The sequence below is a fragment of the Trachinotus anak genome, unplaced genomic scaffold, assembly GCF_046630095.1.
Source record: "Trachinotus anak isolate AG129_WGS33_773 ecotype Australia unplaced genomic scaffold, CSIRO_AGI_Tana_v1 ptg000016l, whole genome shotgun sequence".
NCBI classification, from domain to species: Eukaryota; Metazoa; Chordata; class Actinopteri; order Carangiformes; family Carangidae; genus Trachinotus; species Trachinotus anak.
Window position 1 is genome coordinate 3,397,941 of NW_027273867.1, and position 26,117 is coordinate 3,424,057.

General features: G+C 39.3%; 1 protein-coding gene across 7 annotated transcripts in view; it reads left to right on the top strand.

The window, feature by feature from the left end:
• Window positions 1–587: 587 nt before the first annotated feature.
• The window catches only part of thrb (thyroid hormone receptor beta), a 115,710-nt gene continuing 90,180 nt past the window's right edge, over window positions 588–26,117 (top strand). For 5 of the 7 annotated variants that reach the window (XM_071500561.1, XM_071500560.1, XM_071500565.1 and 2 more), the window contains exon 1: window positions 588–1,199. The gene's annotated coding sequence lies outside the window, so the exon portion shown is untranslated. Of the gene's footprint in view, window positions 1,200–5,983; window positions 6,155–26,117 lie in introns of all 7 variants that reach the window. The other 2 variants (XM_071500562.1, XM_071500570.1) reach the window with 2 other exon arrangements.

Genomic DNA, 26,117 nt, shown 5'->3' on the forward strand with positions numbered 1-26,117 from the left:
TAAACTCAGTGAAGTAGAAATTCAGACAAGGTAGATTTTTATCACAACATCACTCCTGGAATGTTCGGGATTTAATAAACACAGATAGTGAAGAATATTGTGAGATTGCATTTAGTTTTCATTCCATGTCATTTATCTGTTGGAGCTAAAGTTTCTTAGAGTTGTAGATAATCTACAGTAGATGTCTCTGTATTGTTGGTATCAGACAGAGCTAGGTGTTTTAGGCTCCGTCATCCAATCCTGCGGAGGGAGACGCAGCCAAACCACAGCCCTTTTACACACTTGGAGAATGTCCATGTTAATACAGGAAAGCAAAGGTGATATAAGGTGAGTGAACAGGCCTACATGAAGCGATCAGAGCCATCCAAGGTACTGTATGCAGTACAAGGGCATTCACAGATCACTGCTGGAAGGCTTTGAAACCTTCCACTAATAATTTACCTGAAAGATGTGAGTCTGGCATTGAAGTAGAAAGAGATGTGGGACACACTGATACTTTCTTGAGTATAATTTATGAAGATGCAAAACTCTTTATTACCATATGTTGCAGTAATAACATAACATACAAAAACATATATTAGATAATACCACCTTATAATTGCAGACCAGACCGATTGTATTATGTAATGCATATAAATAATGTTAAAGTAAAAACACAACAACAACAACAACAACAACTAATAATAATAATATTCTCACACACAGTAAGTTGGAGCAATATGTTTCCTGCCTGGTCGGCATGTACCAGGCCTACAGTGAAAACAGCCAACCGCCAACGAAAAAAAAACAAAAAACTTGGGAGTTTGTAATTAGGGCGAGGCTTATTTCGCTCGGTTCCTGCCCGTGATTCTGCTCTCTGATTCCCCGTAGCGATCAGTCGGAGCGCTGCAAGTTACTGTGCCGTTTTTAAGCTTTGTTTTTCGGCTCCATGTTGAAGTTTTCTGCGTCCGGAGCACAGACTCTCGTAGCCGCATACAGTGTTCGCCCATACACACACAGATACAGTACACACACGGACACACACACACGCATAGCCCTCGCCTGGTTTGCACTAGCGCGGGTCATTTCAGGTTAAACCCTGGCGCTGTGTCCCGTCCAGTTTACCCGACGGAGATCAACACTGCTTCCAGCTGAGGAGGAATGCACAGACACTGGAACTCTGACTAATTTTTGGATACGAGCTTCTTCTTGCATATGCGGTATGTTTCATTTTCTGGCTATTTATGTCAACAGTCTAGCCAATGACAGCCTCTCCAGAAACTGGGTGTTTGACAGTATAGCTACTAGGTGAACGCACACTGCGTTCATTGACATAGTGTTCATATTAATATTCACGCTTTTAACACAGCCACTAATGTATTTTTGATGTCCTATGGACGAAATAGTGTTTGCGGAACTACATTAAAAATTTCTGCAATTCAACGCTGGCTTGCTAATCGGCAGACGTTTCACACACGGGTGAACATGACTTAGACCTTTCCAGAATTGACTGAGTGTTCATAACAATTCGGACTGCAGTTTATCCAAAAAAAAGTATTTTATTACTGTAATATTTGAACTTCATAAGTGGTTGACACTCCTCCTTTACGCCCACGATGGTGTGTTTTGTTGGAATGAGATAGCAGGAAAACAGGAGAATTTATCCAAAAAGTGTCATTTTATTTTGTTTCTGGGGTGTTTTATTCACGCCGAATTGAACGCCGGCTCATATTAATTCAGAGACGTACTTACAAGTTGTTGTTTTGGATTATTTAGTTTAAAAAAAGCAAGAGCAATTTAAATTGATTGATATTTTGCTCGAGGTTCTGTGAGTACTGGAGACCAGCACGTACCCGGGCTAGCTTTTATTAAAACTTGAGGTAGTTTTATGGGCCGTAGTTATCGCTTCCCTCACAGCCTGGGGGCCTAGGCCTGACGTCCAGCTTCTGATGATAATACTCGTGTGGCAGGCTCTGGCTCACTTTTACTTCTGTGGCCTTGAAGGTATGCCTTTCCATCCTACTGTGATGTAACCGCTGCTTTCGCTTTGAAAACACCAACTTAACTGAAGCGCTCGATCAACATGTTGTATTCAAAATAAACAAGCATCTTCGTAGTACATGAGTGACCTTAAGGCTTCTGAACATGACTGTTCACTGACATTACACAAACAAAAGTCTGAGTTGTTCGCTAATTTGACAAAACATGTGCATTTAGCCCCGGGGGACAGAATTGTTTGTAGGTGTAAAGGTGGTTAGGCTTATTGACAAATATTTCTAAACTGTCCTTTTGGCCCTGCCGTAGTTTGCAGTAGCATGACAGATGACATGTTACCTTCATGAACGATACGTTCACGGTTGCTTTATGAGCAGAAAATGATGCCTTCAAAGGCTGTCCGACATTACGGTTGTGATCCAGCAACGTGTCTGTGGGCGGCTTGTTTTGTCTGGGTGTTGAGTTGTGAGGTGAGGATTGTGCCAGAAACAAGGCACTTGACCAGAGATATGAACATATTCTTTAAATGTATTTTTAAACTCAGCAACAGACAAAGCTTTTCAGACACTCATCATCAGTTTTTGGTTTAATGAGGAGGCAATGAAAAATACAACCTTTCAGTCATGTGTCATATCAGTTTTTACTATTAAGTAAAAATATATTTAATAGTACCAATATTAATACTTTTTCAAGACATAGTTAAGTGTTTTATGTGCATACCTGGTTTATTTGTCTCTTTTGATGAAAAAACCATGGATACATACATAAAAAAGTACTTTTGATCCTTCATAAATAGTGTCTATTTATCTATGAACCAGAAGCAATAGTACGCATGACAAGTCATACTGACATCATGCAAATGTTGGAGTTTTCCGAGGAGGAACTGAAGGCAGCATCGGTTTTCAGCTGAGGGTATTTAAGGTCATCCCATCTGCCTATTTGCCACTGATTTGTGGGAGCTTGCATGAACAGTATCCACTCACAGAGCAGGCTCATATTTGCAATAGCGCAGCCTACAGCCTGTATATTTCTGCAAGTTGCATACAGCAGGTTTTTTTCAAATGATGTCATCGGTCTGCATTCGGCAGAAAGAGTTTGTGACGCCAGGCAAAAATCTGGAAAAGCATCAGTAATGAATGTTCAATTCATTAAGCTCTTTCATGTTTTTGTTAAAACTTGTTAGATTATTTTCAAGTGTAGAAGGATGCCCCACCCCTGTGATGACAGTGGTGAATATTTAATACCAAGCCCTGACTCCTAATAGGGTAAAGCAGAAGGATCGGAGCACATACAGTGAGTGAATTCAGTCTGTTGATCAAGACATCTTTGATATCTTGAAATCTGTAATTGTGCATATTATATTACTATTATCTATTATTTATCTTTTTTTTTATTTGATACTGACATTTGCAGTTTACTTTTCTCTTCCTCTAGTCACTTTGCTGCTGTAACACTGCAAATGTCCCCACTGTGGGACTAATCTGTTGTGCAAACTGAACTTGCAGCCTTCCCTTTACAGTGAGGTCTGTAAGATAATTACATGTAATTGATTCAAATCAGTTCATCAAATTAGAAATTGGAGTCATTTCAGCCATTTTGCTGTTCCATTCACATACAAACCCAAGACTGGATTCAGTAATTAAAAATTCTCTTCATTCTTAAATGAGCAGAAGCTTAATATGACTGATATTCCCATAAAAGGTGAAAACCGGGAGTATCATCAGATTTAAAGCATTATTTTTTTCATTTGGCACAGTTTATATCCCATGCATGGATCCAGCAAGTGATTCATTACAATCCTATTGTCTGCTCTACAAGTTTTATCATGTGGGCCTGTAGTTTGAGGGCAGTAAATATTAAAAGTGTTACACACTCAAAATAAACCCACACAGGTGTTTTCACTTACTCAGCCTGATAAGACCTTTTTAAGGAAAGTGTGGGTGTGTGCAGACAGTTTGATTGACACTTCTCTCACTCTTACTCTATTTTATTGCACTTAAGGCAGAACAGCTTTATTTATTTTATTCATTTTTATTGATTGAATTGTTTATTAATTGATATTATTGATTAGGTTGATTTATTTAGACATTTTACTAACAGTTTATATCAGTTTAACATTGCAAGCATAGATCTCATCATAGAACTTCAACCTGAAGCTGAAGTCCAATCACAATTAGGGAAAACACCAGTGTGGATGTTCAGGGTTTTAGGGCTTTAGCAAGTGAGCTAGTACAGCTTGATTAGCTCTACCTTTAATTAACCCTAACTTTTCAGGGTTAATTAAAGGTGAAGCTTCAATACCAGTCACCACAGCAGGCTTGGTATTGTTTTCACTTTGTGAGTCTGTGTGTGTGTGTGTGTGTGTGTGTGTGTGTGTGTGTCACGCCAAAATGAGGTCCTGGAGACACCTCCTGTAGTGGGAAGTGTTTGACAGGTGTTTGTATGTCTGTAGACCAGTCTTGTCTTCATGAGAATGTTGCGGCCACACACAGTTAGAGGGTGGTTGTGGTCTGACCCATGAGAACTCATCTCTACAATAATGAGTACTCAGTGCTCATGGGTCGGAACATCAGCGTGTTGTTGGGCGTCACGGCTGTTGCAAGATGGATCACACCAGCAAAGCTCCGTAATGCAAAGCTATACATCTTTCAAAGATGTATACACTGCCTTATTAATTTTACATCAACCAGGGGGGAAAAAGAAATAGTTTTAAATATCTCAGTTTTTATGTATTTATTTTTTTTATCTCCAGCTTGACTCCTGACACCTGCACGAGAGCTGCTTGTTTGTTCCGTTTTGCTCACCATGAATAAATGTTCATGTTTAACTGCGCTGCTGACTGGGAACTGTTTAACTTTCCAATAACTGCAAATATCTAACTGCTAACTGTTGTTGTCCTTATGTCTGTTGTTTTTGTTGTTGTTGCTTCAGAATAAAAGCACCATTTCATTATAACAGTGCTTATTTAACTTTATTGTAACAGTATTTCATTAAAGTAACAGGTAGATGATAACTACTTTGGATTATGGCCTAATGAGGTCATTAGGGGTCTTAAGGGGTTTTCCCAGTGACAAATTTTTGTCAGTGTGGTTTGAAGCTGTAGCAATGATGCTGCTGAAATAAAACTGAAAGGACTGGCTGTCATGATGTGCACTGTGTTTGGAAATATGACTCATGATATACGTAGTCTCTAGAAGTGACATATAAGTGTCTCCCCATGGTCTAGTGTTAAAAAAGTAAACCAATATCGCATTAAATCCAAACATCATAGAATCACATAATACATATTGAACTCCACCCAAGTAAGCAGAGATAAGCATATCATCCCCGCCTCAACGTCCAAAGTGTACACTGTGCAAATGTGTCATGTGCAGCTGCATTGAGTCGATTTATTGAAGAGTTGAGTGAGTTGAGATGAGTTGAAAATTACATGGGAAGTAATCAGATTATAGTTATTTGTCACTAAAATGCCAAAATGTGACGGTTCCACGTTGTTTATTGTAAGGATACTCTTGTCCTACAATATAGTAAATTGTGGTGCAGAATTTTTTTTTTTTTTTGGGCAGTTTTTTTACTGTTTCATAGACCAATTGGTTAATTGTGAAAATAACCTGCAAATTATTCAATAATGAAAATGATTAGTTGGTTACAGCCCTAGAAAACAATACATAATATTTATGAAAAATAAGAGATCTGACTGGCTAACGGCAGTTAACCAGTATTAAATGACTCATGTTGGTTACATTCATTTTCCAGATAAATTTGATTTATTTACACTGAGTGGGAATGTTCAGCTGTGATCTTTAACATATCACAGTCAGTATGTCAGTAGATATTCTAGGCCACTGTTATTGTAGTTGGCCTTTTTCCATTGTCACGGTCGAAAGTTTGACACAGTATGAAAGTGAAGGTGTAAACAAGACATGCAAGGTCTATTCCTAGAATCACCTCATGAGTCATCAGGTGCCTGTTGTGGTGTGACAGGGGATCTGTTGTTTGTCTCCTTAAGGGTTTAACTGCGTTCCACTTTGAAGTGAAGAGAACATAGCGATGTCCCAACATTCCTCTGCCCTAAGGCTACACGTCGCATTCATCCACTCAAACACATGAAGTTCAAAAGAAGTTTGTCCTGAGCCCGTGCTTCTGCCAAAACACTTTGAAAAGAGCGACTGCAAAACAGGTACTACAGTGTATTGTCAACAGATACACCCATAAATGCAACCCGTAAGTGAATGTGTAAGTCTTTCTTCTTGTTCTAGGTGAGTTACCACACTGATTGTGTATTAAGCTTTGAGCACTTCCAGAAAGTGCGTTCCTACATTTCAGCCGCGTATCTGAACCTGAAAATGAACGTGTCACAATAGAATACAGCGGATTACTAAAGTAACATGGTGCGATTTCTAAGAAGTCATCACGCAATCACTCTCTTATGATGAACAGCCAAATCCTCGACTGGCACTCTGGCTGTGTAAGTTGGCAAGTGTGTGTTTGTTTGCAAGTACAGGCTCATTCTGAAGGCGGTGATGTCTGGTATGAATTTATCTCATCTTGCAAAAATAGAGTGAAGTTTTGCAGTAGCTTTATCATTGACCATAAATCAGGCTGCAATTTAATGTGTGATCCATATTGTGAAATGACTGAATAAAAGGTTGAATACTGTTGTTGGCTTTATGGTTTAAGGTGGATAGAAGTTTTGGTAGCATGGCTTCATCACAAATGGGGCTATATTTATATATTATTTCAGTTATCTTGGAGCTTTACACCTTTCCAACTAACACATGTTTCTGAATTGATATTAACTGCACAGTATGAGAGGCACTGAGGGAAGTATGCTGGCCCCTGAGAGCTCAGCACACTGCAGCTTAAGAACAGACATGCAGATAGACAAAACACAAGCAAATCAATTTGACAACACATGCACTGCAAATACCTTCCAACACAGCCCAATACACAAACGTGCTGCAAGTGGCACAGATGACAACGGAAGGGTTTTGCCCAGGTTGTTTCGTGCTTTGAAACTTGTGAAAGCTAAAGAATTGGACACCAAGTGGGCACGGATGTACCAGGGCATAACCCATCCATCCGTCCCCTGGAAACACTTTGGTTGCCGTCTGTGCTCCTTGCAGCATATTTATTTTGCAGTGTAGTTGGTTTAGTGGTTGTTTTCGGAATTTGCCTGTGTTTTGTCTGTATACATGTGTTATCTGAAGTTGCAGTGTGTTGAGCTCTCAGGGCCACTGTAGAAATGGTATTGGAAATATTTCAAAATATTGAATTGCACGCACCCAGTTAAGACTGCAGCGTCCATAATAAAATGCTAATCCAGTGCACTTTATGCTACAGCAATCACAGTAAGATGTGGACCCTCGAAACTGAACAAAGGCAGTGAAATGTTATCAGACAAGTCAGAACCAATGCTAAACATTTCAAAAAGTTAGACAACAGGGAATATAAACTATTGGCTGAAGCACTGAAAGGCCTATTGTGATTTCTGTATTTCTCATGATCTCCTGTCTGCCACATACTTGACCAACATCCAACCCTTCATTCATGGCCATCTAATAGGTCCATATAAGCTGTTCCATGGGTGGATGTGGTGCCTCTGATGTAACACTATTCACTGCCTGTACATCATTATGTTTATTTTCATTTTGGCAAAGTAGAAAATAAAAACATATAAAAATAAAAAATAAATAAATATGAACAATTCATAGTTAAATTCAGTGTGAGGTATATGTGCCCTTTTGATTAGTACTGGCGAGCTAATATTAGCTTGCCTGCTAAAATACTAAAACAACTGAAGAGCTTTAGTGATGTTACTGTAGTGCACAATATATTGATGCCTAACATTTTCTACACTGGCTGATGTGGTTCTAGGAGGAAAGTTCTCTTAAATCTTAAAGAGTGACTCCACTGTTTTGAGTTAGTCAATATCTATTGAGGTACTGCAGGGGACCATATAGAGGCCTGTTCATATTATACAGCGAGTATTCGTGCTGCTCAGATCACCTCCATTGCTTCAAGTATGTCTCCCACATATTTCATCAGCTCACTGCGCCTCATCAATGAGCCATAACCACTTCCCTGCCACATGTGGAAGTATTTCGTTGTAACTTGCACATGGACTATTACAGTCAAAAGAAATGCATAATTGCAATCATGCATAATTCACCTTACCACGCCTCCCCCAAAAGAAATTACAGCACTAACAACAGCAATTACATTAATTTATATTGCACTTTACAATATTCAGTAATGGTCACAAGTTAGTTTCTAAGCTCCCAGCGGTGGGTCTTACAAGGAAAGAGATGATGGTTGGGAAATCCAGTTGCTCAGATAGAGATTTGAATGGCTGCAATTAACTGCTCATGCATTTTGCAAGTGTTAGGTTGAGCTGTTGTTAGTGGAATCAAATCACAATGATTGTTACAGTAACAGGGTGTAAGGGGACCTAAAAGCTCACACCAGGACAGTGAAGGTTGAGTTTAAAGGCAGCTGGTGCACTGAATCAGGCAGACAGGAAACCCAACAAGTAAACAGGAAGGTCTGAACGTTAAGGCAACTGATTTTACATACAAAGATCTGTGTACTAGTTGTAAGGAGTACTACTGAGGGCGTGAAAACAGTTGTGCAATTTCTTCTGTGACTCTGGAGATGTTTTCAAAAGCCAGGGAATCTCAGCTTGGATCTGGAGATGACACATTTTTAACAGAAACTGCATTAAAAATTGGGTGTGAAGTTTGGATAGTTAACAGGAAGAGAGGGTCTAATGAAGGATGTTATTAAGTTGTGTTATGGGGACCCAGTGTTTTTGCAGCTTGACTCTAATGTATAAGGATACTAGGGACTAATAGGATATTTTGGCCTCGGCTGCCTCAGTTTTGACTGTTCTTCTTTTGATTTTTGGTACAACTTGACCAATACTGGAGTTTTCAGGGAATAGCAACGTTTACATTTTAAAGTTAAAAAAAAACCAAACAATTCTTCAGGTAATATTATTTTTTAAAGGGCTAGTTAATTATTTTGAGAAGTACACCTATTTGCTGTATTTCTGGAAGTATGATGGAAAATCTTATTTGTGCATCTAATTTGCAAGCACAGAGCTGGAGTTGGTAGATTGAAGACTAAAGGCTGGGAGTAGGGGGAAACAGCCAGCCTGACTCTGCACAAAGTGAAAAAAACTATGCCTGCCAACACCTCGAAAGCTCATTGATTAACATGTTCTAACAGTTTGCTTAAAATGCTCAGAAACTAAATGTAAAAATGCTAATTTTTCGTTTCAGGGGGGAGCAACACTAGCTATTTTCCCCTGCTTTCAGGCTTAATACTCATCCAGGCTAATTACCTTCTAGCTCTGGGTTTCACCTCACAGGTGACATACAGTACAGACAGCCATACCTTAGGAGACTGAAGGGAAGACCTGCAGCCACTGCTCAAGCCAAAACAATACTCCACCACCTCTGACGTTTTCTGAATTTAAAAAAAAAACATATTTAGATTGTATTTTAGTTACAGTTTATATTCTCCTAAAAACACACATTAGTAAAAATCTATGATAGTAAAGCACAGAGCTCTTTCAAGCAAGGACAGAAATATCTTCCTCTTCTTTGTCGAGGAAACAAATCATGATTTTAACCAGATGTAGTGCATTAAAAGTCCAGCAAAGTTAACGTAACGTTTCTTTGTTTCACTACCATTCCAATGGAGTTGCTGATTTTATAATAATTTCTTATTTCTTAGATTGATATAAATGCAACAATGCTACTCTAACTGTATTTTAGTTGTATTTGTCTAAAAAAAAAAAAAGAAGCCAGCACCAGCAGTTCTCTTCAGTTACAACACTAACATAGGCTGTTGCCATTTCCGTGGAAATGGCTGCATGCCTCATTTTTGCCCTGTCAACAATAAGCTTGAGTAATGGCAATTGCAGCTACTGAAGATTATAAAAAATTATATCAAAGAAAGGTGGTCATGTAAGCTCAGTGAATATACAATAATATTAGGAATATAAAATACTCGGTTTTGCAAGGTCTGTTGTGTAAAGTTTGTAAAAACTCTATGGTGTTTCCCATGCCAAGGCTCTACAGGTAGATAAAATCACTTGGTTTGAATTTGGGTAAGTCTTACATTAGAACGCCTTATTTCACTCTTTTTGAACCAACTTTTGTGTGAGTTGTGTGCTGCAGTAACTGAGCGGGGGCTGGAGGTTTTTACACCCACACATTACTCAGTCTGACATCACATGGTAACTTCACAAGCTTGTTGTTCGCTCACTGTCAAATGTATACCACCCCTTGTCACAGCTGTTGTTAAAGAGATGATCAGTGTCATTTGCTTCATCTGTTAGAAGTCAGAAAGTTTTGGCTCATATCTGGACTTCAGTCAACACTTGAAGGGATTACTTACTATCGTGGGGAACAGAAGCATTTTGAAAAATAATGAATTAACTGTGGTATCATTACTGTTTATGTTTACTCATACAATATTGAGGAGGACTCAAATTTCAGTTCTTTGTGAAGCATACATTGAAGCTCAATACTGATGTCTCCTAGATTATACGTTGCTGAACATTGAGATTCATACAGACATCTGTAACCTCATGAGTATCAAAGCTGTTTGTCCGGTGTGAGATGACCTTTGGCCTTCAGTCAGACATCAGAAACCGTGGCATCTTAGACCTCTCAACCCTCCTGACGACTACACTGCAGAGTGTAATAAGTGCAGTATGGAAAAACATGCAGTGTTTTGTTTCCCTTTGCCATAATAATATGTTTGTAAGATGCTTTCTATAGTATTTTGACCTACATACTGTGTATATGAACAAGAATGTTTTTTCTTGGCACATCCTGCTACTGTGGTGCGGAAAACCACCGTGGTGACAATGAGGCAGAACTCTTGACAAACTGTGGCGGGTGGTGTGTTGTTTGGCTGGCTGAACATACTGTACTCTGCAGCTGTCAGAAACAACTGCTCACATGGCGTTAACATAAGAGATGGGTGATGGGACTTTTGAAATTATGAAAACAGGGGCCTCTTCAGCAATCAAGGCATCAAATTTGACAATAATTCACTTTTAAAAGTGCAGTTTGTGCTGGACTGGACCTCATGGTGTAGGCTTTCATTCACTTATAATTGCAACCGGCAAGGAGCTAGCACCACATTAATTAGGCATAATAATTTTTTTTTCAGTCTGTTAGTAATTGTTTAATTTAATTCACATAAATGTAATTTATTAACTATTACATTTTGTAATTTAGTTGTCTTCACTTGTTGCATTGATTCATGGGAGTTTTTTTGTACTGCTCTGTTGTACAAAGATAAAATTTTGTTGTCTGAATAAGGATGACTCTTTATGGTCCTTTTATCAGGTCGTGCTGCCCCGCATTGGCGGTACCAGTACACTACTACACTAAATGAAGCAGACTGACCAACTGCTAAACCAGCTGCTATAACAACACACAAAAAAATGATCGGTATCAGCCGTGGACATGATCGGTATTGGTGATCGGGGCATCCCTAAAATCAACATTTCCTATAACCATTTAAAATAGTCCTCTAGTGTACAGTGGATCTTTATTAACAGGGCTTTCGTTGCCGTGCTGATATGCTGCAGTAAAGCTGACCGGGATTTCTCCCAGTGCTCCTTATGGCCAGTCTGACTCTGGCACGGCCTACAGTCCAAACAACATTAAAATCTGATGTTTACTGTCAGCGCTTATGCTCCTGGGACAATCCCTGTTTATTTTGATGTTGAACTTTATAAATATTGAACTTTTTAGAAATAAGTATTTTGGCACGCCTGACCTAGTAGCACTCTCCATGGTACTGAAAAGGGGGTTTCTGCGCGTCAGATTAGCATTTAACCTTTTGTTTTGTTGTGTATGATCACATCCCCCATGTGTCAACATGAGGACAGGACAAGGCACTTGGTCGGACCAGGAAAGAAATTCTGCCTTGGACTTTCGGCTGATATGAAAACGCACCTTGTGCACACCCACATGTGGTTCCGCCACGGGCTTTTACCTAGTTTTATTTAGATGCTGTTATGGAGCTAACAGCACTTCACTTGTTGAATGCGTGATGTTCACCATAATACATTCAGTAATTTGGTTGAGCACAACAGTCAGTCTTAGAAAGGTTAACTGCAATATGTTATGCATGATAAGCTGTGTGAGCGCTGAGCACATGTCATTTCGTCTTTTTATTTTTTTTGCTCTCCCGTGCAAAGTCTCTCAGGTTTTTTTTTTTGGTCTGCCTCAGTTCTGCTCACATGTGCTCAGAAATAATGGGTCTTTGGCTGACTAAGCTCATTAAGCAAACACAAAACAGCATCATAAATACTTTATAATACTCCATGTGCTTGTGGGTTTGTGGTTAAAAAAAAAAAAAAAAAGCAAACACCTTAACTGAAACTGCTTAAACTGTGAAAAAAATGGTGCTAAAATTGGCAGTGGCTATAGGATTTTCATACAGTTGCCCTTGAGAAAGTTATTCTCTTGGCTTGTTTCAAACAACACACATTTCACATAGTCGATGTAGGATTATGGTTTTAAATAGTTGCTATACGGTTTACCTTTCCAGGATAATGGTGCATACCTAATCAATATGGCTCTCATGTCTCTGGTGCTTATCAGTGATCAACTCAAGACTCAGAGTCTAAAGGCTTGACCACATTCGGACTTAAAATGGCGAGTTTGCGCCGTTACCAGTAGCAAACTTGACCTTTTGAGGGCTTAGAGACCCAAAGAGTTAAAGTTCCTCTCCAGACATGGTTTAAACTACCAAAAAAAAACAAAACTCTGCAATGATTAATATTTCGTTTAATGTGGTTTTTTCCACATAAAAAGTGAGAAAAAAAAGTGAAAAACCGGGGCTGGAGGCTCATCTACTATCACTTCCTCATTGAGAAATTCTGGGTGCCTCATCGACCACCGGATGACAGGTGAAACAGCAAAGAGTATCAACATGGTTACAGGAGGAAACAGATGTCAGAGAGAAATTATTAAAATTTAGATTTTTATCGGCCGATACCGATGTCGTGCCGATAACATCGTGCATTCCTAATTGGTTCTGTAGGTTCTATGACGTATGTTTTTATGAGACCGTCTTTGCTTCACTGCAGTTCCAAGGTTGAAATATGCAGTCATGACTGATTATTGCACTCATGATGTGTCTTGTGTCATCTAAAAAACATCACATGGACAAGGTTAGAAACTTGATTTTCATTGGAGGGATCTTTAAAAATTGAGGGATCTAGCTCATTAGCTGTGTTGCACCATTAATTTATATTTAACCTCCTTTGTCAGAGTAATTGCTTGCTGACAGGAGACATGAATTGATGGTTCAACTGTGTCTTTTTAATAAACTAAAGGAACCTCTCCTATTGGTGACCAAGCAAAGCTAATAAGCTAACAAGCTAGCTGTCGGTCAGTTATTGGTAGCCGTGGTTCCACTACTTCAGGTGCGGTGGAATTCGTAGGTCGTATATGGTTCTTCATTAATCCTACAGGGGAACTGCACAATAACTCATAATAACTCACACACAACACACAACAACCAGGATACTAAAGTCAGTATAAAGATGCTTATTCATATGGTCCTCAGTAAACACGTCTTTCATGTGATATCTTTTTTAATAATATTTCCTGAACTTCATGTCAAAGTCAGCTGGGGTGGTCATGAAAGAGTGTGTATACAGAAATTAACATACCAGGTGTCGTGACCAGAGGTGTTACCATTAGTTAATGAATGGAAATCATACTGTAAGGTTGTATTTTGATTGAAAGCACAATATCATGGAGGTAGTAGTGAATGTAGTATGTGCATAACATTTCTTTAGAATCTGTCGTTTTGGGAACAGTTGTAACAGTCAGTGTGTATCCTGCTGCTGTGTCATTGAGCCAGTCACTGAACTCTCCTCCTATGATAAGGGCCTCAGTTATATAAAAAAAAAATGCTGAGCCTCCTGTAGGTTTTTTACAGTCTGCCATGTTTTTTTTTTTTTTATATCAAAGCATGAGTGTGAGATGAACAATTTTGCCAAAGGGTCACACATTTCAGTGCAGTGGAAACGGTCTATAGTGATCACAGTTGCAGCGATCAGTAGAGATGCACTGATTTTTTTTTTGTCCAATTCCAGTTTCTTAAAAAAACAGCTTGATTTTAGCCGACACTGATTTCTTTGTAAGAACTATAATTTACAGCTGCACTAACATTTTGTTACTTTTTTTAAGGTGCAATTCAATTGTATGTACAGAATAAAACAATTGACTATAAATTATATGAATAAATAACCAGCTGATGGTGTTTTAAGTGTCAGATTAAGTTTGTTGTTCTGAATGTTTTCGTGGTTGCTCCTCCATTGCGCCTCACAGGTCTTGCAAATTGTGAGCTTTGTGTGTTCTTCTTCACTCGTGGCGAAGTTGTGTCTCAGATACCTGACACTGATGCAAGCAGTCAGATGCTTCTGCTCTCTTCTAATTCATTTGTGCGAGGTTTTCCAACTGCCACTCTCCCAACACTAAGTTCAGTGCGTGTTTGTGTGTGTGTGTTTGCTGTGCGCTCAGTGAGTTATTTTCCCTCTCGACTCACGTTTTGAGACTTTTCGACCCCACTTTCTCACAGTGGCAGGTGTGTTACGTGAGTGGAGTGTGACGCTTTCACCCGGACCATTCAGACTGAGCATGGAGCAGGAAAGGGCCACAAGCGAGGTTGTTATTAAATAAGTAGCAAAACTGTCCGTTTCATTACTTTATATTCGTGCAATGAATATACAAATGTCAATTAGATGGTAATATGCATGAAAAATAAAGAAAAAGAAAAAAAAATGTGGTTACAGTAATCATCCATTTATAGTGATCAGCTTGACCTGGGCAGACATAATGACTGTAAGAGGTTTCAAAAGTAGAGAGGTGAGATGAGGGGAAATAAAGAATATAATTCATTAAGTAAAATAATAATAACTAAATGGAAGAACTAAACTAAATGGAAGAAAATTGCAAAAAAACAGTAGACACGTGGTCCTATCAAGATGATTATTTGTTACATTCAGTGATGTTGTTTGTGACATTGTGCAACTACGTATGCTGCATGTCCCCTCTGCTCATAGAATCTGTTGCTTTTCACCGTCATCCGGCTCTGTTAAGTTTGTTTTTGTGGAGTTCAAGTTCAAACTTTGGTTGGGTCATTCAAGGACACTCAAAGTTGAAGCTGCTCCAGCTTTGCCTTGGCTCGATGCCTTGGCCACTCGTGCTCTTCCTGTCTGAGGCTGTGTGCACTCTGCAGCAGGGTTCTTCTACGGTCTCTCTGTATTTGGCTGCATGAAAAGTGCCCTCCCTGCCTGCAAGACCCATTCCCACTAAATGATTCTGTCATCACCATGCCCCACAGCCAGCAGGGAAGGTGTTATCCAGATGTTTAAGTGGTTCTTGTTGTTTCCCCAGTGTACAGATTGGTAGTTGGGTCACAAGTTTGTTGTAATCATTTATCATTTAAAGGTCCCATATTTTGTGCTTTTCCATTGTTTTATTTGAAGTGTTGATATCATTAAGAAGATATATTTGTGGTTTTAAGGACTAAAAATGGCCTTAGTGTAGTTTTACATCTCTCCCAGGCTTCTTTCTGGAGTAACAATCTTGTTGTGACATCACAAAGTTACAGAAGTCCTGACGGCTGGTTTTAAGGCTCAGTCTCTGAATACAGGCTGTGTGCATTTCTCTGTGGACTGAGGCTTTGTTACTTTCACACTAATAATATAGAACCTAAATCAGCTTTATAATCAAAAAAGTCATGGAAATCTCACTTTATACAACATGGGACCTTTAAAGGATGGGTCCACTTACTGGAGATGGGGATGGACACAATTGCTGATAAGACTTTCTAATTGTCCATGATTGTGATAGGCAGGGTCTAAAAATTCTTCCATTATCATTACCAGTCATTTAAAACTATTTAATAGCAATAAGTTTTCAAAAAGAATTGGATCAACCCCACATGGCACAAATAAATGAACAGCGGAGGACACTAAAACACCATGGCCATTGTGTCTAAACAGACAAATATGAAGGATGCAGTTTTACAAAATTAGAAAATTACTATTACGAACAAACTGAATGTTTCTCCATGGACTTCAACTCAGTTTGATGTTTGTTCTGAAGGTGCTAAAAAGGGGGACTTCCCTCCTGTTGAAAACATCCACTGCATCACACAACAGTTGGCCCTTGAAAGCAGCCAAACTACTGACAGTATCCCCCACATAATAAAAATCAAGATGTTACTTTTGGCATGAATAATCACTTCAGGCATTCAGCAGTTTGTGCGCCCTGGCTGCAGGACATGGAAAAAATCCTGGCTGCAGGACAAGAGAAAACTAAGAATCATCGCCTTCTATTCTGCAACAGAAGGTGTGTACAGGTGTCGCGAACTGCTCGCAGTCATCCTTGAGCAAGAACCTGCTGCAATGGGAAAGGAAATTTTAAAGAACATTGACTCATGTCTGTTGTAGGGGGTTTTGGCAAGCATCATTTCAAAGCTTATGACAGCATTTCTCAATGCTCATAAGCTGACCTCCGTTGCAGTTGTCCTTCCTATATGTGTGATGTGAGAAGAGGCTACAGTGTTCAGAACATTTCTGTGGCACCACTTCACACCTATGGGAGAGCTCTGGAGAGATTTTCAGGTGATAGTATAAAAGTTAGTTTTATCAACATGAATATAGTGACAGCAATTGATTGTTTATCTCACGTTTTCCACAGTTTTCAATGAGTCAGCCACATAAATGTGGAGATCAAAATACAGTAACTCGTTCAAATTTTTAGTTTTTTTTCAGGTTCTTTGATTTCTAGAAAGAAATTGAAGAAAACTAGGATTTAGTTTCTTTGCAACATAAAAAAAAATCTCTTGATGAGAAGATTGTGACCAATGACAAGAATGCATCACTAGTGTTCTGGCCAACAACCTAAACAGCCATATAGGTCATTTGTCCCTATCCTGTCATATGACCCCTGGGGCAGTCTAGTGAAATAGTGCCCCTAATGCAGCAGGCTCACTGGACCTTTGTCGGCCATGTTTACAATAGTAAACACATGGTTGAGCTTACAGAACAGTCTCAGTTTGGAACAGCTCAGGCACCAAAACCCCTTGCTTAGGATTTGGGGAAGATCATGGTTTGGGTTAAAGAGGAGGAGGACCATCTTTACAGTTACAATAATAAACATGCAGTTCCTGCTGTGGAATGGTCGTGGATATAAAAAACAACAACCTGTGAGAGAGTCCTGTGTTCTGTTGACCCATCCATCCGCCCTAACCCCTGCAGCCATTGTTGCTGTATATACTAATACTAATAACTACAACTGCTAGAGGTTGCTTGGCAATAAAATATAACTATGGGTCTTAATAAGCTGCTTGCACAGAAGACCTATGTGCAATTTTTTTACAACAGCACAGTTTCATTATAGCCCCCCATGAAGCCCCCCTGTGATTGTCTAGAAAAGTGCTGACATGTATGGTTTGAAACTGTTAAGATCACACTGATGTGTTCACAAGAGTATGCAATTACCCTTAATGTTTCTTGGAATCCTCGATGAATAAATCAACCATGCGCTGTTTTTTGTTTTTTTGTTTTTTTTGCACATTGATAACATTTTGCTGTATCACAACTGGCTCCATTCCACCATATTTTATACATGCGAGTTAAAACATGTATAACAGCAGCGGTATGTTTAATAGGTCCTGTTACAATTCAGAGCCTGTTCTTAATACCTAACCCTACTGATAATCCCATTTGACCCCACTAAAACAATTTTGGCTCTCCTTTCTTTTAAAATTTGCGAGCCAATCTGATAAGATAAGCATGACACCAAAACTATGTATCAAGTAATGTGAGGAAACACTTTGGGTGTTACTTACAAATGGAAAAGTCTTGGATAAAAGTGAGGCTGTTTGCAAATTTTGTAAAATGCAACAAGTGAGGCAGCAGAGACAGTAAGAATGCACAGAATGTAAATTCTGAAATTATGGGGCAGTGAGTGTAGAATGATGAGGGACAAAAAGAATTGAAATGATTTCATCATAAGGCTCCAACATAGCAAAATGTGAAAAAGGTCTGAATACTTCCTGAATGCACTATAGCTTTAATATTATGGGGCAGCATTTGAAGATAAATGGCCAAAACATACATTTTATCGACAACAAAAAAAGTAGATTAAAGGGGTTGTTCTTCTGTGTGACAGTCTTTGTGTTGTCATGTTGTTTTCGGTAGCACTTCTTCACCTTCCTCTCATCTTCTCTCAGCGTATCACAGAGACAGACACTTAGACAGAGGGAAGTAAAAATGAAAGCTAAGCAGAAAGGAACCTGTCAGACAGCCCTGGGTGCAGCACACACTATCTAACTTACTGTGTTGTTTCTTTTTTGTTCGGCATTATGTAGACTCTGCGTGGACATACATGTATGAGTGTGCAGAAGAACATAGGTTAGCCAACCGTCCTTGCATTCTGTTTCTTTTTTTTTGCCATGAGGTGTACTTGACTCATTCCTGTCATTCTGCTTTCTCTTCCTGTGTCACTTCTTTTTTTTCTTTTCTTGTTCCTTATATATTGTGTCAGGCTCATGTAAAAAGTATATGAAAGTCAAAGAAAGAAAAACGCTGCAAATTCACTGAATTCTGAGTGAGTGGTTGTTTTTCAGACGTTGTATTTACTTGTCAGATAGATGCTGTGGTATAATTCATTTCCTTTAATTTAAAAAGATGTACTGTTTTCAGATTAAGATTAGCTAAATGGAAAAAAATGATAAACGATAATAGCTGATTCATGTCAGCAGGGCCGCAGGGGAAGTATGCATTTTAAGTTGTTTGCAATTCCTTGAAACCTTGAAAAGTGATTTAAAAAAACAGCATTTTTATGGTGGAAGATGAGGCATGGGGACACAAGTAGTGGGAAGAGAAAGACTCCACTTTTTTTTCTTCACAGTAGGATCTTCAGAGAAGACACATTAGGCTGATCACATTTAAGGATATCTTGTTAATTCGGTGATTCAGTCAGATTTGGAGGAAGTGGCACAGAAGTAAACAAAAGGCTTTGACGCTTCAGACACCCAGCCCTCAAACTGCTCTTAATGTTGGATTGAGACCAGTAGATTGTGTCTCGTACCTTGACCTCAGTTAGTTCTAAGAATATTATAGGTTTATGTCAAATCTGTTATGATTTAAAGAAGAAACATTAGGAACAAAGATTTTTTGATTCTCTGGTAATGTATTAGAAAAGCTTCAAGCTTTGAACCAGGGTTTTGGGTTTGCATGTGGTGTGATTGGCTCAGTACTCAGACGCAAGTGGTTTTAAAAATGCCATGATGAAGCATAATACAGTATGTACTTATTGTATTAAAGACTGTTAATGCATTTGTGTTCTGGGTGTGCTGTAGATGCAAGAGAAAATGGATCAGATAGATGTGGTATTTGGTTGCAACTCTAATAGAGATGAAATAACATGAACATGAAATAACACAGAAATGCATGCAGTATTACTCAATAAGTGGAAAAAATGTAATGCACAGGATATCTTCACCACAACACTAATCTGTGTTCTATATAAATAAATGAATTAAGACAATTTAGAAAAGTCTCACTGTCATTATGACTTGTTGTTTCACTATTCTTATTGTCACAGAAACCATTTTATTATTTTAGTATTTCATTACAAAATGCTCTTTCTCAAATGTCTGTTTAATTTCATCTTGTTATTTTCCCAGTCTTTATTTCATGAACACCTTTATTTCATGTAATACTTCATTTCCTCATGTCGCTTTTTATAATGTCTAATTTCTGTGTGTGTGTGTGTGTGTGTGAGACAGAGAGAGAGAGAGAGAGAGAGAGAGAGAGCTTTTTTCAGGCAGGTCCACTAACTACCAGGTAGAAAGAGAGATCCCACTAGCTAAAGCAACCGCATAGAAAGACTGTCTTTTTTTTCTGTCTTTCTCTTAAATCCATCCATCCATTTTTTTGCCACTTACCAGGAGTTAGGTCATGGTGGCAGCAGGTTAGACAAGGTGACCAGACATCCCTCACCCCAGCAACTTTTTTTCAGTTCCTCCTGGCGAACCCCACGGATGTCTGAGCTCCTTATCCTACCTATAAGGTTGACCTCATGGAGAAAACTCATTTTAGCCACTTGTATTCGCAGTCTCACTGATTTGATAATTACCCAAAGCTCATGACCATAGGAATGTAGATCAACTCATAAATTGAAAGCTTTGACTCAGTACCATCTTCACCACAACCGTCCAGTACAATGCCCGCATCGGTGCTGATGCTGCACCAAAAACCCTGTCAGTCTCACACTCCCCCTCCAGTCCTGAACAAGACTCCAAGATACTTAAATGCCTTCATTTTAGACAGCAACTTGCTTCCAACCCAAAGTGAGCAAGGCAAAATTTTCAGACAGCGAACCATGGTTTCAGACATGGAGGTACTAACTCTCATCCCAGCCGCTTCAACTACAGATGCACCTGGAGGTCATGGTTTCAAGAAGCCAACAGCATCTCATTGCCTGCAAAAAGCAAAGGCAATTCTGAGGTCCCCCAAACCTAGGTCACTCCTCTGACTCTGTAAAAATTTGGTCCACTGTTCCATGCCCAGGACAGAATCTGCATTGCCCCTCATGGACCTGAAGTTAAACAAATGGTTGAAACCTCCTTTTCAGTACTCACATAAGCTTTCCCAGGGAGGCTGAGCAGTGTGACACTCCAGTAATCAGAGCCCACTTTCTCATGGTCATGCAGCATTGAAGAGATGTTTCAGCCAAGACAGCCCAACAGATCCTTCAGCATCTCAGGGGGAATCCCTTCAACACCTGGTACCTCCGCAGTGAGGCGCTTTTTGAATACCTCAGAGACCTCTGCTAGAGGTATGAGTGAGGTTTCCTCTGAGTCCTCAAATTCTGCCTCCTTGTCAGAGGACATGTTGGCTAGCTTCAGGAGTTCCTTAAAATGTTCTTTCCACTGCCCAATAATATCCCAGTCAGAGTCAGCAGTTCTCCTCCCTGCTGAACAGCATGGGTCAAGCTCTTCTTTCCTTACCTAAGTTGTCTGATGGTTTGCCAGAACATCCTTGAGGGCAACTAAAAGTCCATCCCCACAGTCTCCTTGACCCCCCCCCCCCCCCACCCAAGTTTTTGTGTCTGTGACCACCACAGCCCTGCTGTCCCTCCAGTACCCAGCTGCTGGTTCAGAAGACCTCATGGTTCTCAAGTTTCTGCTACAACAGGCACCTAAAATGTTCTGACCACAATTCCGAACAGCTGTTCCCACAATGGAGGTGCTCAAGATGGCCCAAGCGGATTCCATGTCCCCAACCTCCTTGGGAACACATGAGAACTTATTCCAGACATGGTAATTGAAGACCTTTCTATTAGGGGTCTCAGTCACATGTTCCCAGGTCATCCAGCTGCCTCCCCTCCTATCTGATCCAGCTCACCATCAGGGGGTGGTCAGAAACGGATCAGATTATATGACTACAAAGTCAGGTTTTTTTTTCAGAATCAGAATCAGAATCAGAATCGCCTTTATTGTCATTATACATAGTACAACGAAATTTGAGCGCTGCTCCCTTGGTGCAAACAATGGTAATTAAATAAAATAAATAGGAACTTAAAGAGAACACAAAATTAAAATAAAGGAGGTATAAAAGGGCAAGTGATATGTACAGCTATTTACACGTGGTATGGATTTTTGGTACAAAGTACACTTATGAACTGCCCTATCCTTCAACATGGTGTTTGTTATGGCCAATATGTGATGAGCACAGAAGTCCAAAAAGAAAACACTGCATGGGTTCAGATCAGGCTGGCTTTTCATTCCAGTCACCTCTCTCCATGTTTCTCCATTGTTGTCTATGTTAGCATTGAAGTCTCCCAAGAGGACTATAGAATCCCAAGGTGGTATCCTTTCCAGGACCACACCCAGAGACTCCAAGAAGATAGTCTAGATACTCCGAACTGCTCATAGGGACATAGGCACAAATAACAGTCAGAGCCTTTCCTTCAACAGTTTGCAGTCACATAGAGGTTACCCTCTCATTCTCTGGGGAGAACTCCCACACAGCAGTGCTCAGCTGCAGGGGGCTCTGAAGTATCTCCATACCCACTACCTCATGCCCTGGACAACTCCAGAAAAGTAGTCCATCCCCTCTACAGGAGATTGGTTCTAAAGCGGAGGTGTGTGGGTTGTGCCCAACCATGCCCCATGGATGAAAGACATTATTCAGTGCTGTAACTCAGGAAGAGGAGGTTGCGACCATATTTCCTGCAACTTGACTGGTTGGGGGAGGCATACAATCAGCAAGGTGGTAATTCTAGTGTATTTAATATTGAGCAGGAGTCTTATTTGAAAGTTCAACAGTACACTCTGGCCTCTGAGGTTGACCGTTTTTAATTGGCATTTCAGTAAAACAGCCTGGAACTAATGAGTGTTGTATTTTGGTTGAATAGAAAAAGGTATTTGACATTTTTCTAAGAGGAACCCCTGCGGCTTGGAAAACACTGCTGTTGATCACAGAAATTACTGTGCTGCATACAAATTTAAAGTTCAGTGAGGAGCACAAACTGTACAGCCATTGCCAGGAAATGCATGTGCCAGCCAGAATTGCCAGTGTTTTTCCAATTTAAAAGATAGGCAATGAATAGGTGCACAGATTTTTAAGTAAAAGCTATTGTCTTGTCTTAAAAGTGGATTTTTTGTTACTGTCCTTTTTGTCCTATACTCAGTTGTTGACATTTGGTCCACGTCCTGACACCTTGATATTAGTACTTCAACCTGTACCAATTATCTGCAGTATCTTTGTCGTGCAAAACCAAACCAGAATTTGTAAAGCCGCAACCAGTATTTCGTATACAGTATTCTGTAGCTGCAGCCTTAGAAATCATATTGTTAACCAAATGAACAGAATACCTTTAAGGCAGGCTGAGGCAATAATGTGAACAATAGTACTGTATCGGTGGAAAATGTGCCCTGTATGGTTGACTGGGCAGTGATAAGCTTATTTCATTATGCACTAATTGTCTGGGGTATGGTGGTGTAGTGGTTACAAAAGGAAGTTCTGGGTTCAAACCCTGCCTGGGGGCCTGGGGCCTTTCTGTGTGGAGTTTGCATGTTCTTCCTGTGTCTACAGGGGCTCCTTCCTCCCTACTCTTGCTTCCTCCCATAGTCCAAAGATATGCACATTAGGTTAATTGGTGACTCTAAATTGCCCGTAGATGTGAATGTGAGTGTGAATGGTTGGTTGTCTCTGTATTTTTGTTGTCATACTGTTTTGTTCATTACAGTAAACATTTAATTTTAAATGGATGAAATTGCCATTTTTGCCCATCAATTTACATCAGTTTCAATAACCCATATTGACAAAGTGAAAACATGTTTTTGTCGTTTTACAATAAGTGACTCTACATTGTTTTTGCTCTTGGCTGTTACTGCAATTTACTTTCCCATTGTATTGAATATACTGTAACTGTAATTAAATGGAGCCACATTTGTTTCAATTTTGCAGACTTTGAAAATTTACCATACTAACCTAATTTTATCTGAAGTGGCCTCTACATGGCCTGGCAGTAGTAAAGTACTGAATCATATGTGACCAAAGAGCATAACTAAGTTAAAGGTGCTCTTACAGACATTGTCATTTCATATGTGAATAGACACAGAACTAGGTTTGACACACACACACACCTCCTTCACTATCTTTTACTAAGGAGGTCATTGCCAGCAAAGTTCAACACAGATATATCATCTATTCAGTGTGTGGTTGTCTTTTAACAAGTGTTTCAAAGCAGCTGCAGAAAAGGAGCAGCAAAGGGAGGCTTTACAGGAAATGTACTGTAATACTCACACAGCTTGAACTAGATTGGACTGTGAAGCCTGGCCTTGTTTACCAGTTTACCATCCTCAGAAATAAATAACTTGAATCTTTAAAGTTTTCATTTGACTGATCTACAGTACAATAAACTAATGTACCTTTTTTTTCTTTTCTTTTCTTTTCTTCTGTGACTGGAACATGACAATCAACCACTGACACCACTACAGGTAAGTTGTTATCTCATTTTATTTAATATGAACTAGATGCCTGTGTAGGAATCCTCTGAACTTTGATCGGTCTTTTCAGGTTCATAATCTTGTTCATTCTTCTGATTTTATTGGGGCAAAGTTTTTGTATGGTTGCTTGTGTTAAGACAACACTGAACATTTTAGAACTTTAGTTTCTTTTGTTGAATAAAAAAGGGTTAGACTTGAATGCACTCACGGATCTGGGGACAGTAGTCTAGACATTATGAAAGTTTTACAGTCATTGCAACAGCAATGACTTGTGACTTCACTTGGATTTTAGCCTTTTGACTTATATGCCCCTAAGCGATTAAACCTAAATATTATGTCATGAAAAAGTGAATCTTTGTAATTTAAAATTGCTATAATTTAAATCAGTGTCACAGCAGCCAGTCACTTTTTGCAAGATGGAGTAAAGTGTGTTTCGTGGTCTGGATGAGTAGACCGACAACAGATATTATAATATCCCTTGGATTATTACATGGAGCAAAATATCAAAACAAGTCGTTGCAAAATATAGGGCTTTAAAATCACAGAAATGGGTGCAACAACTTCTGACTTAATTTTACATTTTAGGCTGCACAGAGAACAGTAGATTAAGGTTAGCATTAAAATTCTGTGGCCAGCTATAGCTTATGTTAATATTATCTATCATTAGATGATTTAAGGTGCATTAATCAATCAAGTCACTTGTAGTGATAAACACACAGAGAATTATTACCCAAATCTGCAGGTCCTCTCAGCTCACCACAGAGCATTTTGGCCTCTTTTAGCTTGCAGTTTTGGTTCACTCACATAGCTCTCAACAGCCGTGTTGCCAGCAGCAGCAGGCAGCTGTTTACAGGGAAATCATTCTGATAAATCTAATGGGCACTACCTCTCCGGCACCCAGCAGCAGACCAAAAACAGTAAATGACTAGCTGGTGAACATAGTGGAGCTAAGTGACCAGTTGGTGGAGACCAAAACAGAGCTAATAGGAGAGTGAATATTGGACATCAAGTGGACATAAATATTACACCAAAGAAATGCTAATGTTGCACTGTGTCTGCTGGGGTTGTAAAGACACAACACATTAATGTTGGTGATATTAACTTTTTTCATTTTTCTTTTTTTTATCTTTTCATCCATGACTTGGTAGCCTAAATATTAATGCTAAAAATAAATGTTACAAATCAAACAACTGGCAAATTCTAACGTTAGTTTCCTGTTAGCTCTCAATAGGTGGTAGCAGCAGTAAAATTTGCCTAATGTTGCCACTGTTTCTACTTACTCCCTTGAGACGTGGGACTTCCAAAATAATGACTTTGTCCAACTAGTGGAAAAAAGTAAGATGTATTAATATCAAACATTCTCAAATGATACCCAATGCTAATTTTTATTCATACAATAAAACAAGCACTAATGTTTTGTGCAGATTTTAAAAGTCTGAATCTACAACATGCAAGAGAGTGAATAATACTAACACATATAGAAAGGCTGCAAAGTGTCACAGCATTTACAAGTGCTTTGTAAAACATGTGGTAACTGTTTCCAGATTTGAAATTATTTGCATTGTCTTCCATGTATAAACCAACCAGCTCTACTCTCATTCCATGTTGTGATTATTGTATAAAGTTGTTTTAGCTTTATCACTGAAACTGTTAAATCGGCAAATTTGCCGAAGCCTCATGTTATCTCTGGTTTCCCGCATTTATTTCAGATTTTGTTTGTAAATCCAGATTTCTTGATGCAGTGCATGATTTACACAAAACAGATAACACAGGGTCTTGTGTTATGGAGCTTAACACACTACCTGTGCCTGTGCCTTCAGCAAAACCTCTAGTTGTGTGGCTTAATGTGATCCTATTATAATCGGGAGTGGATTTATGTTAGGTATGAGGAGCTTATGAACCTCCTGGCAGTCAGTGTGGAGCTGTGCTGTGTTTTCATGCTTCAGGGAAAGTTGAAAAATGCTCTCAGACTTGGATGGGGTTGAATTATTCATGGCGATAGAGGGAGAGGAGCTGTAAAAGCCTTCATCTTCACTTTTCTCCCCCTGGCTGTGCTGATCAGT